Source organism: Castor canadensis, chromosome 11 (genome assembly GCF_047511655.1).
Source record: "Castor canadensis chromosome 11, mCasCan1.hap1v2, whole genome shotgun sequence".
Classification (NCBI taxonomy): domain Eukaryota; kingdom Metazoa; phylum Chordata; class Mammalia; order Rodentia; family Castoridae; genus Castor; species Castor canadensis.
Window position 1 is genome coordinate 53,955,842 of NC_133396.1, and position 16,283 is coordinate 53,972,124.

Sequence of the window (16,283 nt, forward strand, 5' to 3'; positions counted from 1 at the left end):
AAAAGTTGTCAGTTACAAGTTAAGACAGGATTGGTTCCTGAGAGCAATACCACATCCACCAGCTGAGTGAATGTAGGTAGGACTTGGATCTTGGTGAGTCTGTCATCCTATTTAGAAGCTGTCTGGGAGCTGAGTGCTGGTGGCTCACGCCTATAGTCCTAGCTACCCAGGAGGCAGAGATCAGGAGGATCGAGGTTCAAAGCCAGCCCAGGAGAATAGTTTGTGAGACTCTATCTCGGAAAAAAAAAAAAAAAAAGCTGTCTGGAAGAATGAAGGTTTAGTACTTGAAGTTCCACATACTTCTGTGTTTGCTTTCAGATGGAAAACTCTGGGGTTTTGGGTATCGGTTCTTTCTATAGAACTAAATAGGGTTTTACAGGAAGATCAAGGAAATGTCACCCCTCTAAAACATGTGGATGAAGTGCTTTACAAAGCAGTTTTGATAGCAGCTACTTGACTAGGAGCTAAGAAATCAGTCTGTCACTCAGGGATGGACTGGGAGCAGGGTAAGCTGTTGCTGTTTCACTACTCACTGGGTTTGAGAACTTGGGCAAGGCCTCTAGGCTCCATTTGTTTTCAGGGATAAAATAGAGATGATCATAGTATCCTCCCAAAAGGATGCTGTAAGGATCAAGGGGGGAAATTAATGTAAACAGTCGGCATAGTGCAGGATGATGGGTGTGCTCAGTAAGAGTTAGTGTTATTCTTGTTACTGTCAACAGTAGCTGAAAAAGTAGGACCTACCTGCAGTTTCCCAAGAAACAATCTAGAAGGAACAACAAAAAGCAAACTTGAAAAGTAAGCAAAAGACACTTCTCCAAGGAAGACATGAAAACATGATCAACACTACTACTCATTAGGGAAATGCAAATCAAAACCACAATGAGTTATCACCTCACATCCATTAGAATGGTTACTATTTTAAAAAAATAACCACAAAAGAACAAGTATTGGTGAAGATGTAGAAAAATCAGAACTCTTGTACATTCCTGATGGGAATGTCAGATGGTGTAGGCGCTATAGAAAACATGAAGTTTCCTCAAAAAAATTAAACATAATACCATCTTGTGGTGTAGCAATTCTGCTTCTGGGTATATACTCCAGAGAACTGAAAGTGGAGTCTTGAAGAGGCATTTGAACATCTCTGTTCATGGTAGCATTATTTATAATAAAAAAGTAGAAATAGCCCAAACAGCCATTGATGGATGAATGAACAAAATGTTTTAAAATAAACAATGGAACAATATTCCTTAAAAAGGAAGGAAATTCTGACGCATGCTACAACATGGATGAATCTTGATACTATGTTAAATGAATTAAACTAGTCAAAAGGATAGGTTCCATATGATTCTTTACGTGAGGTTCTTAGGGTAGTCATTCACAGAGACAGAAAGGAGACTGGTAGGGGCTGGAAAATGGAGAGCTGTTGTCTAATGGGTTCAGGGTTTCAGTTTTACAAGGTGAAAAAGTTCTGGTGATGGATGGTGGTTGATACCTGCACATCAGTGTGAATGTGCTTACTGAATTATACACTGAAAATGGTGATAATGATAGATTTTATTTTTTATGTGATTCTTACCACAATTAAAAAAATGTCTGGGACCCACAGAGGTGGTTTAAATTAAGAGAACCTGGGAGCTGGAGGTGTGGCTCAAGAGGTAGAGTGCTGGCTTAGCAAGTGAAAGACCCTGGCTTTAAACTACAGTAGTGTAAAAATTAATTAATTAACTAATTAATTAATGGACCCTGGGGCATGTAAGCCACGTCACAAGGTATACAGGGCAGAATCTCCAGGGAGGGAGAAATGTGTACCCTCCCAGCCTCTTGGTGAAGGAGATTAGAAAGCCTGATTAGAGGACTAGATTTCTATAGCAGGACTCGCCACAGTCTGTTTTGTGTTCAATCTTGGGGAAACTGAGGCAACACAGCCAACACCCTAATGTCACTCACAGGTTTTCCTGTTTAGGGGTGTGGCACAATCAGAGTGAGTAACAGTCCTTTGGCTGCATCAGCTCTTAGCTTTCCACACCAGTGTCCCACCTTTCTGATATTCTCTCTTCCACCTCTAGAGATAGAATTCATCTCTTTCTTCTCAAAGCCATTGCTGTGGCTGCTTGGGAATTCTATTTTCCCCTCTCTGATGGTTGGGCTCCTATCTGCTGTGGGAATGACTACAGTGGTCTTTTATTAAGCACTCACTCAGGGTCAGGTGCTATTGTAGGTTTCATATGTCTGATGTGACTTAATCTGCCTAACAAATCAACAGGGAAATTCTATCATTATCTGCATTTAATAAAGGAGAAAACAGTAGTTCTTGAGATGGACCTGGAAAGAAGAGTGGAAAGAACACGGTAACTGGATGTCACTACAGGCCATGTGGCCAGCAAGAGCAAGGACCACTCCAGTGGGGGAGGATGGAGTAGGTGGGCCAGCTCATTGAGGTTAAGACGTGTGGAAGGTGAGAGAATAAGTAGCTGAGGATACAGTCAGATCAAGGGAGGCCATGAGATCACCAAGAGCTAAGAAATGCTGGGGATGGTGGTGCACAACTGTAATCCCAGTACTTGGGAGGCTAAGGCAAGAGGCCAATGCTCCACCACTGACCAAGTTCGAGGCCAACCTGGACAACATAGTGAAACCCTGTGTCAAAAAAACAAAACACCAATGCAGACTTTCTTTTATAAGCAAGAAGGTAGAGGGGAGAATACACCCTAATGCCATGCCTTATAAAATTGTATCACAACACCAGGATAAAAGCAAACTACACTTCGACCTGCATGGACAAAACTTTCACCTTCCATCCTTCAACATTTGTAGAATTAAGATGGCCATAGAAGCTGTCACAGCTTGTTACTTTCTGGTTTTATAAATCACAAAGAGGGGACAGGTTTTTTGTTTTTTTTTTAATTATCCATCACTAACCACTATCACCAACACCACTTTGAGACTGCATCACATGGAGGAACAGATGCAATTACAAACATCAATGCCCCACCACTGACCACACAGAGAAATGGCTGCCATTGCAAATTCCAACATGGTCACCAGCCAATGGCTAGGAACCTCTGTGGGCTACCAGGAAGCTAATGTGCTCTGGCCTAGGCTAAGCAGAACATACTAGCCATGCAGATTCACTTATTCTTTAGGATTCCCCAATGCTAATCTCTCAAGACCTGAGACTCACAAATACATTGTAATGAATTTTCTGTTTGGGTTCATCCTACTGTCTCAATCCAGAAGACACTTGAGTTTTGATTTCCTAATGGTCTTCTGTCATTAGAGTTGACTGTGAAAAGATTTTTCCATTTGATCTTTGAAAATAGATAGATTTCTCAGTTGGGATCAAACAAAAGACAGCAGAAAACTCATGATTCAAAAGCAAGACAGACAATTATTTCCAACTGAACCGAATTTCCCTGAGTTTAAGGGAGTCAGATAAGGCCAACCCACTTGTTATTATTCTTTGTTTTAGTTGAGTTGAAAACTATCAACCAAAATAGGCCACATTTGCTGTAGGACAAGGGTCCTCTGTAAGAAGAATGGTGTTGTCTTATACTGTTAATTAATAAGAAAGAACATCTGGGTATGGGGGTGACTCACTTTTCCTAAATGCTTCATAGTCATGAAGGGAGAAATTATTCAGCAACCCATGCAGTCTCCAGGGTACAGGGTCTCAATCAACCCCCTCCATATATGACCCTTGGCTGCATGATCAATCAACCAACTAATAGTTACTAATTGTCCTTTCCTGAATGCTGTGAAAGATGCAGGCAAGTATTATAGTAAGACCTGACTTCTAAAAATTGGAAGACACATTACAAACAGAAGTGAATAAAGAAACAGTTATCAAGGCAGACTGTAACAGTGCCAAAGGATAAGGCAGGAGACAACAAGGGCTTTCAGAATCCAGAGGCGGGTGGGATCACTATTGGCCGGGAGGATCAAGGGAGGCTTCTCAGAAGATAAAGAATTTGCCCCACAGCAGGGATAAAAATGAAGGGCTTGACCTGAGTGCCAGGGACAAGATGTAAGAAGTAGAATATGGCTTGGTATCTGATGAGATGAAGGGGTCAGAGCAGCAGGGGTAATAAACTTGATTTCAAAGGAAATGAGAGGCAGGAAGACCAGGATCCCAGAGATGCAATGGGAACCAGTTTAGGGGAATTGGTGGAGTTTCTTGGCTTAGGTTCAAGTTTAAAGTGTTCAGTGGGTGGGGGGGTCAGTCTGGCCCTTGGCATGGGGAGTTGGCATGCAGAAGCGATGGTGAAATCCAGTAGGTCCACTCAGAGTTCATAAGGAAAGAAAGGAAAGAACTGAACTTGAACATGCTTTCACCTTGACAGTGGGAGAACCAATTCTTTCCTGATGTTTATCAGGCCAGTCCTTCCCTCTTCTGTGCCTTCTCCTAGTGCACACAGCACACCCTGTGCCTCCTCTAAGATTCTCAAAAACAAGAACCAGGTTTCATCCTTTCCCCCCCTCTCACCTATCCCAGTGCCCCACTCAAGAGCCATATGGGGAATGAATGCATGCTAGATGTGAGAATCAGTCACAGAAACCTAATGAAGAAAGGATTGCAGCAAGAAATCAGTAGTTAATGTCCAGGAAAACATGCATTGGTATGGAAAGGGTGCATCTCTGTTTATCTTAGAAAGAGGACTAGTGACTAGAGAAGAACATGGAAATGGATTGTGGGCACACAAGGAGCTGCTGAGCATGTGGTACAAAGAGAAGAAAGACAGGCCACAGCTGGTGGCTGGCTCCAGGGCCAGGAGTGTGCTGGGCAGGTGACACCGTGCAGCATGGGAGGGTCCAAGGCCCCTTCTATGTGTCCACACCATAAACAATTTCCAATGTAGGATGAAATGTCAAAAATGGTGCATAGTGGAAAAGGCTTCTTACTAGCCCTGATTCTTAGGGATTCCTCAGATCAGTGTGTCTCAAACATTCTACTGCCATTACCGGTCCCATCGTTGTGCAAAAGTAGCACTGTGATTTACTCAAAAAGCTGTTTTATTCCCCTGTGCTGGGGATAGAATCCAGGACCTCGCACAAGCTGGGTACGTGCTTAACCTCTGAGCTGCATCCGCAGCCTACTCAATCATCTTTTAAACTGACTTATAGCAAGCTTAAATTTAGCCTGGTCCTAAGTCATAATACCTATTAATTCATGGATGTGATTTGGTGGCTTTATTTGTTCTGTTACATGCTAAAATAAATAGAACTTAAAAACTGTCACCTCAACATGCCCTAAAATTATCTTGTGGATCCCCAGTTGTAAACTTGGTACACTTGGAGAGACACTAAAAGTGTCGAGGGGTGTCCACAAAATGGTTTCGTGGGTTGTTTTTGTAATCCCAGAAAGCCGAAGTTGAATTCTCTGACAACCACACAGCCACAGCGGCAAGAACATGGTCCCCAGCATGTGTGTCTGAATCACCCCTGAGAGTTAAGAGGACAGTAAAGAGAAGTGCAGAAGATTCCCATAGTAAAAGGCATCTGACACCTACCCCAGAGATGCCTTGGTCAACCTGCTATTAACAGACTAGCAATAAGAAGAAAAAAAAGAAATAAGGAAAAGCTCAGCCATCATGGAAGAAAAAAAAAAACCAGAATCTGAGAAAACAAAACAAACCAACATCTCAGGAACCATTAGGGCAACAGACACAGTGGAGAACATCTTACAGAATGGACCAGCTGAAAAAGGGAGACAGCAATTTGTGCCTTCACCACGTCTGCCCCTGGTTTGAGACACCCTTCATGCTTTTGTCGCTCCCTGTCTCTAATTTGAGAGGCAGGATTGGCATCCACCTGGACCCTGAGTCTGTGGAGGGACAGGAAACAAGTGAGTGAAAGCTCAGTGTAATGCAAGGGCTTGGGAGGGTGGTTCACCATTCTGAAAGCTATAGCTCCCACAGGCAGGCTGAGCCAGACCACAGGGCATGGGGACCAGCCCAGGAATTGGGATTTCTCATGTATCCCATCAATCTGGAATATCAGGGAAGCAGGTAGTAAAACAGCAGTGCAAAAGGTGAAAGCCAATTTGAAGATGGGACCTGGACCAAGATATGTATTCATTATGAAACCTACAAGTTCTCTGAAGGGGAGTCAACCTTCCCTCAAGGGACAGAGGTGTCAAGACAGTGGGAGTCCCTATGTTCAATCTGTTGGTATATGCCACGTCTGCATAGATCTTGCCTTGTTCAAGAATGAGATGAAGGGGGAAGGGAACACACAGAACCAGGGTAAGGAAGTACCATTCCAAAAGCTCAAAGGAAGAGCACATCTCAGGAAATAATTCAGAAGAACCTCAGGAAACTGTCAGAATGCAAGAAGTTGTGACCTCTTTGAAAGAGGAACAGAAAGTCAGAATGGAAAAACACAGCCACAATAAAAAGGATGACTTAAGGAAGAAAATGGATGAGGTCAGGTTTTTATGAAAATCGCTTGTTTAAAGCCACATTAATAGTTGTGGATAACAACAAATATAAAAAATGAAATTTGAGAATGTGAGTGTAGCTTAGTGGTTGAGCATTTGCCTAGTGTGTGTGAAGCCTTGGGTTTAATTACCAGCACTGCCAAAGAATAATAATAATAATAATACTAAGAAAGAAATTAAGAATTTAGTGACTTGCAGTGCAACATTAATTCCCTGAAACTGCAAAAACAGAAAATCAGGAAAGGGTCAACAGATATTTAAGAACTGATCCTTTAGAAAAGACCAGAGTAGATTAAAATTAATAATCCATTGCAAAGATAAACAACAAAAACCACGCATACAATCAGTTCATGAGAAAAGTTTACCTAGGAAGTCAGATGGTCCTCAAACTTCTCCTCTGTCCTACTAATGGCTTGAGAATGCTTCCCACTAGAATAAAGGCTTTGGGAGCCAGGGACTTTGGTTTGCTCACTGCTGAACCACAGTGCCTACATCAAGGTATGACATCACCCTTTGGAAAGTGCTAGAAAGTGCTAGGAGACAAATCTCACCGAAGCCAAGCCACACAGGGCTCAGTCATTCTTTTGTTAGTTGCTGTGAGTGATCAATAAGTATTTGTTGAATGATGGAGAACACCTACTCTGTTTAATGTCTGATTCTAGAATTAAAAATGAAGCCAATTAGGATTATTAAACTTGTATTTATGTATTTATTGAATGACATACAGTGTGAGCTACAAATAGGAGCTTCTCTCTGAACATTCTGCCATCTGAGAAAGACATATCCACCACGTTATTTTAAAATTCCATGTATGAAAGAAACAGGAAGGCTCTCTTGGGCATGTAAGGGAAGACACCACCCACTTAGCTCCAGGCACTGAGAGATAAATCAACATTAGGAAGGTGACAATGGGGAAGTCAGGATATAAATGTATCTATGAGTCATTTCTTGCTCAGTGTAGATAAACTCCAACTCAGAAACCTGCTGAATTATGCTGTCTGGTGGGCTTTCCAACTTGTGGTGGGGTGGGGAGGGCTGAGGGTGGGAGAAGTCTGGTACCCTAGAACCTCATGTGCCTCCTCTCTCTTCCCCATCTTCCCAGAACCAGGATGCTTGTTCTTCCTGCACAGGTTCAAGGCCAAGGCACAAAGCCCCGGTCTCGGATGAGCAGGCATAGGTGGTGCTGCCCTTTCTCTCTGGATACATAACCATGATGGGGGACCATTGCAACTTTGGGACCCTGCGCTGGGACAATCAACAAATAAAAGTCTTAGTTCCCCACTCCACCAAAGCAATACTAGGCTATGTGAAGTACCACAGCGACTATTCTATGATTTTCTGCTTGCTTAGAATTCATATTGGACAGGCCAGTTCTTTTCTTTTTCTCTTAAATCAGTAAAGAACATCCAGTGTCTGATGTCTTCTGTCCCCAAGCTTTCTTTCTGTCATCCTCCCTCTCAGAACTATTCCTGCTTTAGAAATCTAAGGATGCAGTATGATGTCACTTAGGGAAAATGATGCTCTCCCCACCCCAAACAAAGCACTAAGGAGACACAATTTGACAAAGATTCTTTGTACTGTGGTATTCCCTCTAGTTCTTTTAATTATGTTTACTTTATCACTTTTAAACTTTCTTCTTCCAACTTTTATTTATTTATTTTTTGCCATACTGGGGTTTGAACTCAGGGTCTAGACCTTGAGTCATTCCACCAGCCCTTTTTTTATGATGGGTTTTTTTTTCTGAGTTAGGGTGTAGAGAACTATTTGCCTGGCCTGGCTTTGAACTGCAATCCTCCTGATCTCTGCCTCCTTAGTAGCTAGGATTACAGATGTGAGCCACCAATGCCTGGCTTCTTTAAACATTTTTAAATAAGAAATTAACTTTTGGGGTTGGGGGTGTAGCTCAAGTGGTAAAACACCTGCCAAGCAAGCACAAGACCCTAAGTTTAAATCCCAGTACTGCTGAAAATAATAACAACTTTTTATTTTTAAAATGTGTCTTTAATTGTAAAATATCTTATAATCAAGTAACCCCTACCTCCCAACGCCAGCATACACAACACTAAGTATATGTGATTTTAATTGTGGAGAAAAAAAGACAAAGAATCTCCCCAGTTTTTCTTACTTCTGCTTTTATGTATTTTCCAGTTTTTCTACAATGAGCACTATAATGGGCATATTGTTTTTAATGCATTTTTAAAAACATTCATTGTTGTTGTTTTGTGTGTGTGTGGGTCTCACTATGTAACCTAGGCTCGCCTTGAATTCAAGATCCTCCTACCTCTGCATCTCAGAGTTCTGGGATCGGAGACAAGTGCCACCAAACTGGCACATTTTTCAAATCTTTAATATTTTCTATTGTGGACTTGTACATGAAGATAGTCTTATTGAAAAGGGACCTTGGAAATTATTGGATCCCATCTTGCCATTTTACAGATGACGAAACTGAGGTCCAGATTAGACACTGTTTCCCCGTTTGCAACACAGAAACCCCTCCCTCTCGTCCTTTGACTGCCCTCAGTGCAGATGTCACCATCGTGGTTAGAGGATAAGCTGGGGACAGACAGCACAGCAGAAGTCAAAGCCCTGTTTAGAACCACTCCTTGGCTGCCCTCAATGCTGCCTTGGGAAAGGTGACCCTCTCCATCCACCCCTCTCTGCTCAACCATGAGCCACTTCCCATCTGTTTGTGGCCAGCAAGTCCCATGAAAGGAAGAGGCCCAGGGAGGGAACATCTGCAAACACAGAACAGTGAAGTCGTAAACCCACTCAATTTTCCCTCTTGGCAAATCCTCTTCTGTCTATTTTTTTCCCACTCACTGAGATGCAAAGCTCCATTCAAACGAGGGGGACTGGAATATTCCAGAGGCTTCTTAGAAATTCCACTATAAGGATTCCCAGCACAAGGCGTGCATGATTGCACTGGATTGAGGGTGCAGATATGAACGGAAGATAGAATTCTGCCTCACAAACCACTCTGCTAGCTCCTAAACCCAGCTTTTCACCTTCAGCCAGGCACAGAAGTTCAAATCCAGGTTCAAATGACAGTCACATAACCTTAGGCAAATCTCTTCACTATTATGAACCTCATTGTTTCTTCCTTTCCACATATAAAAATGGAAACGCACCACCTACCTTATGGAAGATTCTCTAAGGGGTGAGAATGCTGGTAACTCTGCCTTAGCTTCACCTCACACCTTCCTATCTCCATTACAACAACCTCTGAGCAGAGCCATTGCGAAGGCCACCAAGACTGACTCACTCACCTCCATGGGCTTCCCCAAGAGCCTTCACAGAACTCTCCAGAATAACACCTTCTAACCTTCCTGACATTGACCAGCTGATGGAAGGAACAAGAGGAAGGGCACATGAATGACAAGACTAGAATTCAGAGAGCTGTCAGAAAGGGCTAGTAAAACCCATGAGGCTGAGAACGCCCAAGACCCCTGGGACTACAACCATCCTTGAGCTAAGGAGAGCTAAAAGTAAATGAGGCTGAGGAACAAACACGGTCCTTGACAAAGAGCTGCAAACCCATCAACACAAGACCCTGACAACCTCCCTGAACGGGGCCTGTGCATGCCTTTGCTGGAACTCTCTTGCCATGGGCAAGTACCCCTCAAGAGATTGCGCCCCTTCACTTACTTCAAGCTCCTGAAAAAAGAGAGGTTGATTAACAGAGAGAAAAAAAGAGGGCCAGATTTCCCCCCTTTTCCCACCATTGGATGCCCTCAAAGTTAATTCCACAGTCTGTATTTCACCATTACATCCGATCTTTTTGCCGTCCTTAGTTGCTGAAGAACTGTTTATTCTGGGCCAGTAACTTGATGTATGGTAGCAATCTTTGACCCTTAAAAAAACCCTAGGAGGGAAGTACTTCTTACTTCATTTTACAATTATGCTAGTTTGGACCTGGAGTTCTGTCTTCAAGGCTAATGCCAGCTCCTCTTCACCCTAGGCTGCCCCCGGCTTGACTCCTCCATCGGAAGGGCTCTGCTACAGTGTCTGGGAGTCCTGCCTCCAAAAGCACACGCTCTAGGGAGGAGGTTATAGAGAAAGCCATCTCCAGCCAACCCCTCATTATCAATCTGACCCCACAGAAGCCAAGAGCTGTGTGCTAGCGGGAGCCTCATTAACTGCAGAAAAGTCCCAGGGAGGAGAAGTGGGTTGTTAAGCGGTTGGGTAGGAAAATCCCAAGACGAGCATTCCCACAAGAAAGAGCTGTGACCAGCACTCACGAGTGAGCTGTACCCTAGTAGAATGTCCACACCAAAGCGGCTGTGAGGAGTTTTGTTTTGCTTTGGGGGCTGGCAGAGCTAGGAGCTCCAGGGCTGCCCAGCCCTTGCTGGGCCTTGCAAGAGGCAGAGGCAGCTTGAGGCTCAGCTCTCGTGTTCACTCACTCATCATGTTCACTCATCAGGAGCCACTCCCTTCCAGGTTGAATTCTGGAAGCCCGGGTCCAATTCTCCAGCCTTTAAGGGGCCCACCTTCGCTCTGCCCAGTGGGCCAGGCTCCTCACTTCTGGGCTATCTCCTGGGAGATGCAGCCCCCACCCCGGCCCATCTCCACCCACAGCTGCTCTTTGTTTGAGTGGTCTGTGATGGGTGGTCATCATCCCCTACTTCTCTGAGCATCCCAGCACAAGAATAGTGTCCTATTCAAATCTATCCCCAGACACAGAAAATGTACATAAGAAATATTCATCCTAGTCTCTAAGCAGGACTTGTCAGCTCACCTAGAAAGTGGGTTTTTCTTACTTTCTGGAGTCCCCTGGGCAAGGGTGGAGGGAGAAAGAAAGACCAGAAGAAACTGGAAGGTAGAGGCATAGCACCACCCATGTGCTGATCTTTTCACACTATGAGGGCTCTTAAAAACTTAAAAGCTGCCAGAGGTCCCCAAGTCACAAATGAATGAAATGGGCCGGGGGACAAGGTCATTGGTGGCTTGGTTGGGGTCAGGGAAAGAAACTTCTGAAGGGCCAAGGGTCCTTGGGAAAGACTTGTTTGTTTGGCTCACATGGACTGAAGCAATCAAAGCCTTTAGCCAGAGAGGCAGCCGATTGATCACCCAAGCAACCACCGGGTCTGAGTTGCCAGTGCTAGGTTTGATGGGCCCTTGTTTACATGTTTATAAGAAGTGGTATAATACAATATTTTCACCTGAAGATCCCCCCAGCTCCTGAGTGCCTAGTCACCCTTGACAAGTTTGAGCAGCCAACTGGTTCCTCTGGATGGGATTCAAGTCCCTGGCCCTGTTTGCTAGGGTCTCACACTTCTGGTCCCATGGGAAGGCAGTCCAGTGACCATCCCTCCAGGACAGTTGAGGTACCAGACTTGTTCATTGTTATGGGTGGAATGTGTCCCCAACATTCTTGTGTTGGAAACTCAACACAACAGGTGGATTAATGATGTTATTCCAAGAGCAGGCGTGTTGTTAAAAGCATGTTCAGCCCCTCCTGCTCGACTGCTCTCTTGCCTTTCTGCCTTCTGACATGAGGTGGGGATGACATGCCAAGAAGGCCACTGGTACTGTGCTCTTGGGACTTCCCAACCTCCAGAAACATGAGCTGAATACAGTTCTTTTCTTTATAAATTACCCAGTCTGGGGTACTGTGTTACAGCAACACAAAACAGAGTAACATTTATCCACGTTGCCTCAGTGGGATCCCTAGAGAGCGAGGCACTGATGGTGGCTACACAAAACCAGATAGGATTTGCTAAGAGACCATAATCCTGGAGATTATGAGAAGGCCCTCTCAGCATGCACAGAACTCTGCTTGGAGGGGTGTGCAGGTGAGACTCTTTAGCTCTTCAGCTAGGGAGCCTCACCTCTCTTCCCCTCTGGGGTCTTAAAAGGATGGAAAGAGCCATCAATGGGGCTGCCATTCCATTTACACTTAGAGCATCTGAACAGTGGCTTTGAACCCATTGAGAGGGTTGTTGAGACACACATTATGGGGCCCTGCCCTCCAAACTCCTAAATCTTGGGGTTCAGTGGGGGTCCGGGTGTTGCCCAACTTGCATTTCTAATCAGTTGCTGAAGGCTTGAGCACTACACCAGGAGAACCACTGATTATAGGCAAAAACAAACAAAAACCAGCCAAGTCTGTTCTAAATCTACCTCAGGACCTAGGTAGATTTATGAATCTTTAGGAAACTGGTAATTTCACTTCCAGAAAGGAATAGAATCTTGAACACTCTTTCAGAAAAGCATGGCCTTGCTTTCCTTCTTTACGTGGACATGGGCACAGGGAATTTTTCACCTCTTCCTTCCTTCATCATAAGAAAAAGTTTCCAAGTGAAATAATAATGACAGATGTTCCACTACTGGCCTTTGGGCTGGCAATCAGCAGAGATGGGTGGAGACTGTGGCAAAGTGAAAACCCACCAGTCACCATCAGCATCTTGCCAGATGGTAGACTCAAGTGTTGCCAGGGCTTTTCATTTTTGCAAGAGAACCTGGAAATCTGAATTTAATGTGAAATGTGCTGATTTTAAGATAACGGCAACCAGCGAGGCATGGTGGCTTACATCTGTAATACCAGTTAGGAGGTAAACATCAAGAGTATCACAGTTAGCGACTAGTCCAGGCAAAAAGTTAAGACCTCATGTCAACAAATAAGCTAGATGTGGTGGGTCATGTCTATAAATCCCAGCTATGCAGGAGGCATATGTAGGAGGATCTCTGCCTGAGGTGCAAAACCACAAGACCCTACCCAAAAAATAACTAAAACAAAACACAGGGGCGCTGTGGGTGTTGCTCAAAGGATAGAGTGCCTGCCTTGCAAATGTGAGGCCATGAGTTCAAATCTTGGTGCCAAAAAAAATATTGGCAACTAAGTCAAAAGTTTTAAAATGAAACCACGGAGAAAACAAAACAATAACAAACTCACAACTCTGCACTTCATTTTGCCCACTGGCACCAGTGTGCAGCTGCTGGTTTTAACAGCTGGGTACCTGCATAGAAATCATTTGATGAGTGATCCTCCCACCCAGTTTTAAAGAATCAAATACCACATCCCCAGACTGAGTATCAGGCAGCACCCCCACCTATCATCCATTCTTTGACCATCTGGGTGCTAGTTTTGGGGTACCTGGGCACTTCCCAAGGGCTGCAAATGTGTGGGCAGCTCTCTCCCATCCCAGAGTGGGCCCTGGGCCTAACTTTTAGGAAGGGAACTATAAGACAAGGGCAGTTTCTGGGGCAGAAGGGACCTTGGAAAGTCTGTCCTAGTCAGTTTCTGGCAAGAGGGACCCCATCAACAGATGTTAGGGAAGAGGGAAGACAGACATCTGCCACCAGTCTCAAGGTGAGGTGACACAGTTATAATCATGAGCAGAGATTCACACGGGAGAAAGACCAAGAGCTGGAAGCTAGCATGCTGAGGACACAGGGCCTAGTGGGAAGGAAGGAAGGTAGGAACTGGGTCTCAGGCCCCCCTCATGGGAGGCATGAGGAACCCATACCTGCAAGGCTCAGGGAACAGGTGTTCTGGGGCTGCACGGTGATATGGCCGGTGTTGTTAGAGCACAGGTGTCCTCTCGCTCTGCCCACATGTCCATCTACTGAGAGACAGACCCCAGGCCCTTGGAGAAGGAGCTGCTATCTCTCTGTCCCCAGACCTCCAGCTTCCCAACTGGCTAGATTGTCTCTGCTTTGCTTCCACATGGCTTCTTACAAAACTGCTGCAAACTGACTCCCCCGAGCAAACCCCAGCCCTCCCTTGCCCAGGGGTGCCAAGGTTTCCCTGGAAAGGGAGTGACAGCCTTCTCCCGAGGAAGCTTGAGTTCATTTGGCCACCACTGGAGGCCAGCAGGTTCCAAATGCCTTTTTGTTTTTGAAAATCTGACTCATGATAAAAAGCTTTGTGGCCCAAAATCCACAGAAGGCAAATGTGTCAAGTAACAATACTAGCCCCTGCCACATACCAGGCACTGGGACATTCCATTTTTCATGCTAGCTGACACTGGCAGCATGCATGGTGTGACTCAGGACTCAAGCTTCAGCACAGAAGGCCAGACAGGGCCACACAGCAAGACTCTATCTCAAAAAAAAAAAAAAATCCCCTCCTTTACCTCTATCTGCACAAAAGATTCCTATGAAGGATTCCTTCCTTATGCGTTCCTTGGCTCATCCAGCCAGCTTTGCATTCCTCCAATTCTTAGTCTCCCAGACCCTGATCTTAGATTATGATCACAAATTTTCTCCTTTCAAGAACAGGGAGATGCTGGAGGTGTGGCTCAAGTGACAGAGCTCCTGCTCAGCAAGTCCTCGAGGCCCTGAGTTCAAACCCCAATACTGCCCCCCCAAAAAAAACCCCCAAAAACCAGGGTCCACAGGGCTGGGGTTGTGGCTCAGTGGCAGAACACTTACTTGCTTAGTGTGTGTAAGTCATCCTCAGAATTGGAAAAAAAGAAAGGAAGGAAGGAAGAAAGAGAGAGAGAAAGAGAGAGACAGAGGGACAGAAGGAGGGAGGGATGAAGGGAGGGAGAAAAGAAAGAAAGAAAGAAAGAAAGAAAGAAAGAAAGAAAGAAAGAAAGAAAGAAAGAAAGAAAGAAAGAAAGAAAGAAAGAAAGAAAGAGGGAGGGAGGGAGGGAGGGAGGGAGGGAGGGAGGGAAGGAAGGAAAGAAAGAAAGAAAGAAAGAAAGAAAGAAAGAAAGAAAGAAAGAAAGAAAGAAAGAAAAAGAAAGAAAGAAAGAAGAAAGAAAAAAAAGTGCAGATCCAGCTACTCAGATAGGATGGATGATTGCTTGAGCCCAGGTGTTTGAAACCACCCTGGGCAACATAGCAAGACACTGCCTCAAACAAACAAATGAAAACAGCAAAAAAGAACAAGATCCATTTCTTTGGATCCAACACACTTACAATGTTTGTTGAATGTTTTATGTTGCAAGAGAGGACCCCTGAATGCGACACTGCGATGACTAATGACACTGCATTTCCCACCATACCAAGAAATCCAACCCAACGAGAAGGAGAACTCTGGCTTGCCCAAGGACATTAAAGGACTTTAATGTCAGTGCCACCAGCTACAGAACACAGCTGTAGCCTGATACTTATGGGATGCTTTGTGGTTTGCAAAGCACATCGCCCTCAGATACATCATACCCCGAGTGCGGCCTGACACTGTCCTTGGTAGGTTCTCACTGCCTATGACATCGACTCACCACAACGCTGTGGGACAATGCTGAGCACACCTCATGCTTACATAGGGAAGTCAAGCCTCAGAAAAGTTGACAAAATGGTCACATGGGTGGGAAGTGGCTGAATCCATGTTTTCTAGGCTCAAACTTCCATGATTTTTCAAGAAGGCTAACTAGCTTCTGGACTCTGTTATATAATCTATGTTCATTTCATTCCCACAGCATGTAACACAAGGAGCATTTCCCAGTGCACTTTCTGTTTGTAGCTCCTCTAACTGATGGGTGTGCCCAGAGGCTGCCCTCACCTCACAGCAGAACACACAGAAATGCGGCACCCAAAGTCAGAAGATCAGTGGGGACCTGGTTTCCCAGGTGACCTCTGGCAGAGCATGTCACCCTCTGTTCTTCTCTTTCTCCTGGACCCTGGGGGAGCTGAAACTCCTGATTCCCAAAGACCTTTTCAGGTTTCTCTTGAGAACTCTACCATACTATTTGTAGCCATTTGGTCCCTACAGGGATGGTTCATCCTATGTAACTGAGAGAAAGTAATACCAAGGAGGGAAGATGCAAATCAGGAAACCAAGGTAAATCTAAGGAATTCAGGAACAACTCACTAAGCCCATCTCAGACACCTTTCTCTGCTCTGTACAGCCTCGGGTCACCAGGCAATCCAGACTCACTGAAGGCGTAAGGAGGAGAGA

General features: G+C 44.7%; 1 protein-coding gene across 10 annotated transcripts in view; it reads right to left on the bottom strand.

The window, feature by feature from the left end:
- The window catches only part of Gas7 (growth arrest specific 7), a 227,357-nt gene that overhangs the window by 103,666 nt on the left and 107,408 nt on the right, over positions 1 to 16,283 (bottom strand). The gene's annotated exons all lie outside the window — the stretch shown is intronic.